Raw genomic sequence first — 11,006 nt, 5'->3', positions numbered from 1 at the left:
TGGTTGAAATTATTTTCTTGATTCAGATCTATTTTCAAGGAAGTAGAGTTCTCCACTCTGTTTAGTACGGCCAATTATCCTCCCTGAGGTCAAATCTTGGAATACATAGTGAGACGAAAAGAAATTAACTTGAAAATTTTGATGACATACCAATTTATTGATAGATAAAAGGTTACAAAACTTTGGAACATGAAGAACATCATTTCCTCCGGACTTTTAGTAACAAGGGCATAACTTTCCAAACTTAAGTTAGTAGAGATAGGTAGATTTGTTAAGTATAACAGTTTGTTGATCTTCTTCTCTCCGGACTTCTGATAATACTTCATGGATTGTTGGTAGAGGTTCCTTTCCCAAGATTCGCATCTAGATCCTTTTTTAGTGCCACCAAGAAAATAAACACCTAATCATTCTCTTATTGTTTTATAAAACGGGCACTATCATCAACACAATTCCAAATATTATCATAGCATTGATCTAGTTCTTGCCACAATGTCATCAACTCATTATAGTAGGAAGTCACATCACGTTCCCCATGCTTCGCTTGCCATAGCTTTGATTTTAGGCTAAAAATTTGCGAAGAGTTCTCCAAATCTGAATAAGTGTCTCTAGCTGCCTCCCACACCTCTTTGGCTATAGGTAGGAACATAAATGACTATCCGATAGGGGGCTCCATGGAATTAACTAACCATGCAATAAACAGCGAATTTTCAGATTTCCAGGCTTTAAATATGGAGTCTCCATTAGCTGGTTTTATCACTTCTCCGGTAACATATCCAAGTTTACCTTTCTCTTCTAATACTAGGCGCATAGTTTGTGACCATTTTGTGTAGTTCTTTCCATTAAGACGTTGAATATTAACTTGTAGTGAATTAGAGGATATCTTCGTCGAACCATTGAAAGATACTGGTGGGTTTAAATTTGAGTGACAATCGTTTCTTCTCTAGACACCATCCAAGCTCTACTTGTGATGCTGGTTAAGGCAGTCTTCCATGAATGTTGATTTGTCATGGAAAAAAAAACCTAGATCGAATCTAGGGCTTTGATACCATGAAGAAAACCATGAAAATCGAAGGGAAAAAAAGGGAAGAAGAGGAATTGTTATTATTTTCCAACTAGACATTACATCAATAAATAAAAGATACAAAATATTGAAATAGGAGCAAATAAAAGAAAAGATAATAAGAAATGAAAATTACTAAAATCAAAGATTATTCTAGATTTCTCCGGATTCTTTCTTGATTTTATAAAATCCGTATCTCAAAGATTATGTTTTGATTTTCAAAGATTATTTCCTGATTTTATGCAATAAAGATCGCCTAATTTTTCAACAATGTTGAATGTTGGTTTAAGTTTTGATATTATCAAATATTTAATTCTTATTGAATAAAAGTTGATTTAGGTTAATTACAGTCCATTAAGAAGGTTTAAGTTATATTTAATTTAGATATATTTTGATTAGTTTAAAATTAAATCTAGTTTATATATAAAATAATTAGTTTATTAGTAGTAATATATTTTATAAAGTTAGAAATTCTATTATATTTAATTTTTTTTATTAAAAAAGGAAAAAGATAATCATATTTAAAGAGGTTAAGACATTTTATTTTTCCTCTATTCACCTTAAAGAGGTTTTTTTTTTCTCATTGTTTATTTTAATGGAGAAAAAAATAACGAATGAATGAGAAAAAAATTAATAGGAAAGAAAAAAATTAATGGATGAAAGAAATTAACAAGGAAACTTTTAATAGGAAAAAATAAATAGTTATTTAAAAATAAAAATTTAACTTTTAAAAATAAAAATAAAAATAGAAATAAATTATAAAAAATAAAAAATTGAAAAAAAAAATTGCAGCTATTGCTATGAGTGACGCAATCCCTAGAGATTGCCACAGGGTCGTGACGCCATCCATGCCCTGTCGAAGGCTGCCGTGGGGAGCGAAGGGTGCCGCCGGTCAGCGATACCATCCACAACCTTGTGAGGCTGCCGTGTGGTCGTGACGGCCTTGCGGTGGTAGTGCCGATATTGTGCTAGTGTCGGTTGACAAGTGGAAAGATAAATTCTGCCCGTGTTGACTGACACATCGACATGGCATGAGATTTAAATCCTTGCTCTTTAGGACAACAAAGAGTGTCTATATTTATTTATAGTCACTTTATTAATCATCACACAAATATTCATTTCCACATTTAATCATTGCACACTTGTTTTCTGCAAGTAAATCTGTTATGAAGTGAAACATTGGTGTCAAATTTTCAAAGCGGGAGTCGTGTCATCCAACACAGGTTGAAGTTCACATTGGCGATAAATAAATACTATCGTACGCATCTCATGCTATCACGTCCTCGTGGTCAGCCTAAAGCTTTGATAATATTAGTGGCTTAAAGTGTTTGTATTTTAGTATTTATTTCAGTTTTTATAGTAGTCACCTATCCATTTTATGGTATTGTATTATTTCATTTTTGAGTTACAATTATATAACAATTTACAATTCAATGAATAGCTAGTTTTAGAAGGGAAGCCTTGCCGTAGCGGTAAAGTTACTGCCGTGTTACGTGGAGGTCATGAATTTGATTATCTGAAATAATCACTTGCAAAGCAGGTAAGACTGTATACAATAAATCATTTCCCATACCATTGGCGGGAGCTTCGTGCACCAGGCTATCCTAATGAATAGCTGGTTTTAAGGGACTGAGATAGGTTTGCTCTTGAATTAATAATAGTATATTAGTAAATAAATTCATATTGAAATTATTTTACTTGCAAAGCATGTATCAAGAAGTATGAAATTAAATTTCAACAAGGTAAAGCATGTTAAAATAATAAGTAACAGCAAGGAGATTAAATGGAGCATAATTTTTTCAAAAAATAAAACTATCCACCCAAATGTTATCCCTCCAATGTAAGCTAATCTAGGTGAAGGAAGCTAACTATTATTGAAGGAAAAAAAGAAAGAATTTTTTTTTTATTGTTCAAGCCATAGCACCTCCTCTAAAATAGGAACTAAGAAGGAAGAAAACCGGTCACCAATAAATCTAAGATCAAAAAGGAAAACAATGAGATGATTCTCTGAGGAGGGAGACCATTGCTTCAGTGGCTTCATGTCCTTGCCCAGTGAGTAACGTGACATAGAGAAGAGGGGCATTAGGGAAAAAGACATGTGTAGGGGAAAAAAAGACTGGGTGAAGGAGATGACTCTATCTAGTAGGATAAGGGTTGGTTATTGTTGTTGTATAGTTATCTTAGTGCTTCTTAAAAGTTCAAAATATGACATGTTTGGATAAACAGAGCAAGACTTATGCCTCTGTGTGAACTAACTGATTTTTAAAATTTAATGGCAGCTTGAGAAAGAAATACTGAATTTTTCTGAAGGTTTAAGGGTTGTTGGAGTTGTACCAGATGAAAAGTTAGCACTTTTTGCAGATAACTCTTGCAGATGGTTAATTGCAGATCAAGGTAACATGTTTCATCTTGGGCTTCAGTTATATGTTTGATTGCAACTCTTCATCCTATTCTTTTGAGCTAGTTTTTGGCATTCTTTCTATAAGGTGGTGATTAGTGAGGTGCTGGACTTATAGCTTTGACACTCTTTTATACTACATGTATTTGTAGTTTTTGTGCTTTAGCTGGTTTAATTGGTTTTTGATGAATAAAATTCTAATTTTGCTAGTAGATTAAGTGCCATCGAGATGAAAAGCGGTATTGACTTGTGTATAAACATTATAATGAAAAATTAAAAATTGACTGGCCATAAAGCACTGAGAATGCAGTAAATAAATGTTCGTGACAAATACTGACAAGTCTAAGTACTTTTTGAAAATATGATGAGATCAAATTTCTAGACCAACAGTGATGTTAAGCAATTAATCGGTGATCAAAATAAGAGAACATTGCTACAAATCCATGCCCTTCCTTGCCTCTGAGTCTGTTGAACTCTTACTTCCTAGTGTTGCGTCTATACTACTAATCAACATCGAGCTGTACTTTATCATCAGATTTGTTCTTCCATATCCATTTCTCCTCTACACGAGGAAGTTCTTGCATTGACCTTGGAAGCCCCAATGTTAACTATGTCTAATTCCATCTAATCTATGACTCCTAAATGCTGCTTCTACCTATCAGGTCTTGTTTTCATCCAATTAACAACAATCCAAAGTCACAGATCTATAACTTCAAATCAGATGCCCCTAACAAGGGGTGGGTGGTGTGGACATGTGCCTAAATTGGAATAGTAAGGATGCTAAAAATTTGGGAGCTGCAAGCAAAACTTGTAATATCTTGTTTGGTGTATCTATGGGTGAAGACATGACTTTGTTTATCTAGTTCATTAATCTACATGTTAACCGGTTTACTTAGAACATGCCCTTGATTTAGGTCATGTCAATGTAATTATATTTATTTTTGTCATCTTGCATTCTCTTTGTGATCTTATCACATTTATGGTGTGGTATCCTTGTGTTAGTCTTGTTAATGATTGCTCTTGGACAAGCTATTACAAACATCTGGTTGCTCAGGATGAACTGGTTGTTTATTTAAGGTGAGAATGAATGAATTATCAATGAATGGCTGAAAGCTGTTCCAATTTGACACAGATGCTCTTGATGTGGTTAGTTCAGTGTTGGAACTCCATGTGACATCCATGACAGAGTTCTGGACTAAAACTAACCCTTTTAAGCTGCTGAACCTTGGCCAGATGAGCTATTACAAACATCTGGTGGCCCAGAATGAGCGGGTTCTTAATGTAAGGTGAGGTTGAGTGAAATAGTGAATTATCAATAAATGGATGGAAGTTATTCCAATTTAACATGGATGCTCTTTTGATGGGCTTAGCTTGGTGTTGGAATTCCGCATGACATCGAGGTTCATGGCAGAGTTCTGGATTAAAACTTGGCCAAAATCATCAGCCCCAGCCCCCTCCCTCCCATTGATGAAGTAATAGACAACATTGCTTATTTGTGTCACTTTTCACTTTTTTTCTTGCTTAAGAGTTGCCTTTAATCCAAAAGAATGTTAAATTCTTCAACTACTGAACCACTCATATTCTACAACCTCTTTATTTCTCTGACCTAATGATTTATCGTAAGGAAACTAATGCAAAATAACAATGTCACTTTGGGTTGCTGTCATGGTCTAGTTTATGGGACACAATTAATTAGAGCTAAAAGGTACTGATGTTCTTGAATAAAAAAAAACATAGGAAAATGTTGATGCTCAGTTATTCACCTCTGGTAGCTATTTTTACTCATTTTATGAACCATGGTCACAAACAAGTGGTTACTACATTAGTGACATCTTCCATACATATGAGGCAATCAAGAATCACTTCAAGCTTTTAAGTCTATCAAAGATTAAGCATCGGTAGGTTTCAAGTATGCATTATCAAACTCAGATATTGGTCAAAGTTAACTAGATACTACAGTTGTTATGTTGAGGGGAATCATTCCAACTTTAAACCCTAGACAACCCCCTCTACCAATATATATATATATTTTAGGATAAGGAACATTACAAATTACAAATAGACTCCCACATCTAATATATTTACAGATAAGCCCAATTAGCCCATAATACTACCACTTAAGTTTAGCTAAATATATTGTAAAAAATATACTTGTTGCACATATATTCCACTCTAAGACTTTTAATAATAGTTGGCGAATTTGCTAATTGAGTGTTAGAACTAGTAAAAGAAAATAGTCTAATTAGATTACACTTTCTCTGTAATGAAGTGACAATCAACTTCTATATATTTTATTTTCCCATGAAATATGAGATTCAAGACTATATATTGCAACTTGATTATCGCAGTAAAGGTTCATTAGCCCTGGATGCTTATCCTAAGCTTGCACGTTGATAGAGCCATCACCCTATATTCTGCTTTTGCACTCAATATTATTGCTATTTGCCTCTTGCTCTTTCAGGTTACTGCCTTGGACAACACAATAACCATATTTATTTAGATTGATCATCTATAGGGGAACACACTCGACCTGCATCAGAGTATCAGATAACTTCGATTAGTAAATAAGACACTTTTACTTAAAGCACTTTTTAAGTAACATGGGATTCTTGTAGCTTCTACCTAATGATCGTAACATTGATTTTCCATAAAGTGGCCGATTACACTAACAACAAATGAGATGTGATATTGTAAGTGTAACATAGTCCAATTCTCCTTTTGGTCTTTTGTATTTCTAGGTGTCAATTAGTGGTTCCCTGCCTTAGTATCAATATAATATTAGTATATTACGATCTGTAAGAGTATCTATTTGATTTATTCTCTAGCATGCTAGCTTCTTCAAGCATATTAAGTATATACTTGTGTTGTGATATCTCCCTTTGAGCAATTCACTTCTATGCTAAGTATTTGAGATCACCCAACTCTCTAGTATGGTAGTGTCCATGAAGATAATTATAATCTTTCAGCTAGGCAATTATGATGAATGATAATTATAAGAAGAATCTTCCTAACTTATAGATGAAGTGGAAGACTAAGCAGTCTCAACCATTCATGGTCACACCTTACTGAAGAAGCATTGAGCTTAACTTCCCAAGCCGCACTTCAGGTGGTGAGATCTTTGAAGGTTGAGGGAGGTTCACAACTATAGCAGGGAAGGATAGTGATGCAGTTGAAAATTATGTAGATGAAAAGAAAGGAGTTGACTTGAAGGTCACATCAATAAAGATAACGATACAATGGAACTTCGGAGAGTAACAACCATAGCCTTTTTAGAGATGTGGATAACCAAGAAGTATGCACTTGGGGTCCGTTGTGATAATTTATCATGACCATGGGAGGACACAATATTAACACAGTAAGTGCATATAAAGGTCTATGGTGGAAGAGAATAGATAGTCACTTTGAAAAAGAGATTAGTGAATGAGTTCTAGCCATGAAGAATGGAAGATATATATAATTGAGAAAGTATCAAGCAGTGAGAAGAGCATCACAAAATGAGAGGAACACATGCATATGTAAGAGTAGAGTCCTAACATTTTTAAAGGTGCCAATTCTCTTATTCAGTCACTTTTACTGAGGCATGTGAATTCATATAGTCTGTGCTTCTAACAAGACACTAGAAAGGGCTTAACATATAATTGGCCCTGGCATTCCTAAGTACTTGTACACTAGCGTACTAGTGCCTACGCCAACATATCAAGAAATTGGTTGCTACTTATTTCATTTGTTATAAATTAGTTTGATATAGCTTTTCTCTTCATATAATTTGTTTTCTCTCTATTGTTAGTGTTCTTGCTTATATTGTTCTTGATGCAGGGATAATGGCTACTGGTGCAATAAATGTAGTTAGGGGTACTAGATCTTCGAGTGAAGAATTATTGAACATATATAACCATTCTGAAAGGTTAGAACTTATGCATTGTTCTTGGCCAAGAAAAACTTTCTAAATTAGGTTTCACTTGAAAAGATGCACCAGCTATTGTGCCATGTCAATTGGGTAAACTGACATCATCAAAAATCTTTTCTGAACTGCAGTTATTCCCAAATTTAACTTTGGCCTTTTAAATCTAGAATAATAACATTCTCAAGTTTCTTAAGCTGTATGAGATGTAATGACACTAAATCTTTTGAGCTGTTGTCACAGCAATGCACTTGTTGTCGACAGTCCACAATTTTTCAACAGGCTTGCAGAGTCTTTGATACCAAAGGCTGATGTTAGATTTATTGTTCTTCTTTGGGGTGATAAATTATCCCTAAATAAAGAACTTGTAAAAGGCATCCCTCTATATGATTACAATGATATCATAGAACTGGGCAGCAAAAGTCGCCACACATTGCTTCATTCTTCTAAACCAGGTATATTCCTTTTTATTCCTTCAGCTATTTCAGTACAGAGTTTAACCTTCATGAAAAATAGATTCTCGGTGATATGTAAGTTTTGGACTCACAAAGTCCTGAGTCTTGATTACTCTTTACATGGTATCAGAGCCTGGGGTTTGTCTCTTTCTTCTCAAATCCAGAAGACAACACCTACCAGACAAGGTCGCCTCTTCTTCCTCTGCTTCACTAGCTTATCACTGTTACTATGGCCTCATCCTCATCCTCATCGAGCATGGTCCAGCAAGGTTCAGGAGTCCAGAAAAGTCCCTTTTCATTTGCCTTTTCAGGAACTCCCTCTATTACCTCTGAGAAACTCAATGGCAAAAATTATATGGATTGGTCTTCGGCTGTTGAGATTTGGTTCCTTGGTCAAGGGCTTTCGGATCACCTCGAAACTCAAGTAGCGGAGCATGATGATGCATCAAAAGCTGAATGGCAGAGAGTTGATTATCAGTTGGTGTCTCTTCTTTGGCAGTCTATTGACCCATCACTCTTGGTTCATTATCGCTCCTACAAGTCCTGTTATGATATCTGGAAAAAAGCTAAGAGTGTTTATGCCAATGACATTCAACGGCTCTATGATTCTGTCCATAATTTGGCAACTCTTCAGATGCAGGATCATGACTTAACTTCGTATCTCAACAAAGCCCAGTCCACGATTCATTAAGTCAAGATGCACCTAACATATACCGATCCCAACAAAGTGTTGGAGAAATTAGATCAGATGTATATGGTGTTTGTTCTTCACGGATTACATAAGAATTTTGACAGTGTCAAGAATCAAGTCCTTACCAACCCAAATATTCCTACTGTTGATGAACTCATTGATCGGTTGGTTCGTGTGCCATTGACCGATGGGTCTCTCAAAACTGAAGTTGATTCTGCTATACTCTTTACCAACTCTGATCGTGGAGGCCGGGGTCGTGGACGTGGAAGAGGAGGTCGTGGAAATCGACCACAATGTTCCCATTGTAATCGAATAGGACATACTCGAGATCGATGCTTCACTTTACATGGCTTCCCAGCAAAATCTGCAAATATGTCACAGGTGCAAGTGGTAGACTCAGCCAAGAAAGATGAATCTCTACAAGAAAACAAGTTTGTCGTGTCTAACGACGAATATAAAGAGTTCCTTAATTTCAAAGCTGCTTCTAGCGATATAGCAGCCCTAGAACTTCAATCTGGTAATTCTTCGGTTTGCTTTTCTCACTCTTTGCCCTCTTCCTCCTGGATTCTGGACTCCGGTGCATCCGACCATATTGCTGGTAATCCTTCATTGCTTTCAAACTTGTCTTCCACAAAAAAAACCCATGTTATAACCCTTGCAGATGGTTCAAAAATACAACCTGCTGGAATAGGCAAAATTTCTCCCCTTCCTACTCTAAATTTAGATTCTGTTCTTTTTGTTCCCGGCAGCCCGTTTAATTTACTATCAATTAGTAAGTTAACTCGCTCTCTCAATTGCTCAGTAACCTTTCTTCCGGATTCTTTTCATATCCAGGACCGGAGTACGGGACAGATGATTGGCGCAGGCTCTGAGTCACATGGGCTCTACTTCCTTCAATCTTCATCCTCTACAGTTTGTGCTGCGGCTGATTCTCCAGATACTCTTCATAATCGTCTAGGACATCCAAGTCTGAGTAAGTTGAAAAAGATGGTTCCTAGACTTTCTCATTTACAATCTCTCCAATGTGAACCTTGCCAACTTGGTAAGCATGTTCGTTATTCCTACAAAAATAAGAAAGCTAGTCGATCCAAGTTTCCTTTTGAGTTAATCCACTCTGATGTTTGGGGACCTTGTCGCACCACTTCTGTTCTAGGTTTTCGTTATTTTGTTACCTTTATAGATGATTATTCAAGATGTACTTGGATCTACTTAATGAAAGAGCGATCTGAACTATTTGAGAATTTTAAGAGGTTTTGTTCCGAGGTTTCTACCCAATTTGGTCGTACAATCCACATCTTCCGTAGTGATAATGCTAAAGAATACTTCTCTTCTTCATTCAACTCTTTTGTGATCGCTAAAGGCATGATTCATCAGTCTAGTTGCTCACACACATCACAACAAAATGGTATTGCAGAAAGAAAACATCGACATTTGCTTGAAACTGCTCGTACTTTATTGCTTCAAGCTAATGTTCCTCTAAGTTTTTGGGCTGATGCGGTTCTTACCGCAGGATATTTGATCAATCGAATGCCATCTTCAGTATTGGGTAATCAGGTCCTCACTCCCTTTTGTTTCCCAATGAACCAACATACAAGATACCTCTGCGTATCTTTGGATGTACTTGTTTTGTGCATGATTTATCTCCATGAAAAGATAAACTCGCAGCCAAAGCAATTAAATGTATCTTCCTTGGATATTCAAGGGTTCAGAAAGGTTACAAATGCTATTCTCCTTCGTTGCATCGGTTCTTTATCTCTGCCGATGTGACTTTCTTTGAGAATACACCATTCTTCACCTCCAAAGAAGAAACTGTCATTCCATCCCTGGTCTTGCCAATACCCTTTCTTGATACAACCACTCCTGAGTCCAATGTTCAAGAAGGATCTCCTCATTTGATCACTTATCAGCGACGTTCCCGCAATGTTCCGACTCCTCAACCAGCTCCTGTTCATGAGCCCAGTGCTTCAGTGCCTGACCAAGCATCCCAACCGATTTCGGATCCTTCTGATCTCCCAATTCCGGTTCGCAAAGGTAACCGTATCACTCGTAACCCTCATCCTATTTACAATTTTGTTAGTTATCATCGCCTTTCTCCTATACAATATGCTTTCACTTCTTCCTTGTCCTCTGTTTCTATCCCAAAAAATGTACAGGAGGCCCTTTCTCATCCAGGATGGAGGCAGGCAATGATTGAAGAAATGCAAGCATTGAAGTTTAATCAGACATGGTCCCTGGCCCCTTTACCCGTAGGAAAAAATCCTGTGGGATGCCGATGGGTCTTTACTGTGAAGGTTGGGCCAAATGGCACTGTGAATCGACTTAAAGCACGCCTTGTGGCTAAAGGGTTCACTCAGATTTTTGGCCAAGATTATGGAGATACGTTTTCTCCTGTGGCAAAAATGGCTTCGGTTCGAATCTTTCTTTCCATGGCAGCCATGAACCAGTGGCCCTTACACCAGCTTGATATCAAGAATGCATTTCTGCATGGTGACCTATCTGAG

The 11,006-nt window shown here is 36.5% G+C and overlaps 1 pseudogene; it reads left to right on the top strand.

The window, feature by feature from the left end:
* The first annotated feature begins 7,903 nt into the window (after positions 1-7,903).
* LOC122018833 lies at positions 7,904-9,477 on the top strand (annotated as a pseudogene).
* Positions 9,478-11,006: the final 1,529 nt, after the last annotated feature.

This window comes from Zingiber officinale, chromosome 9A, assembly GCF_018446385.1.
Source record: "Zingiber officinale cultivar Zhangliang chromosome 9A, Zo_v1.1, whole genome shotgun sequence".
NCBI lineage: Eukaryota > Viridiplantae > Streptophyta > Magnoliopsida > Zingiberales > Zingiberaceae > Zingiber > Zingiber officinale.
Note: the sequence above shows the minus strand (reverse complement) of the source record. Positions and strands in the feature narration are given on the sequence as shown.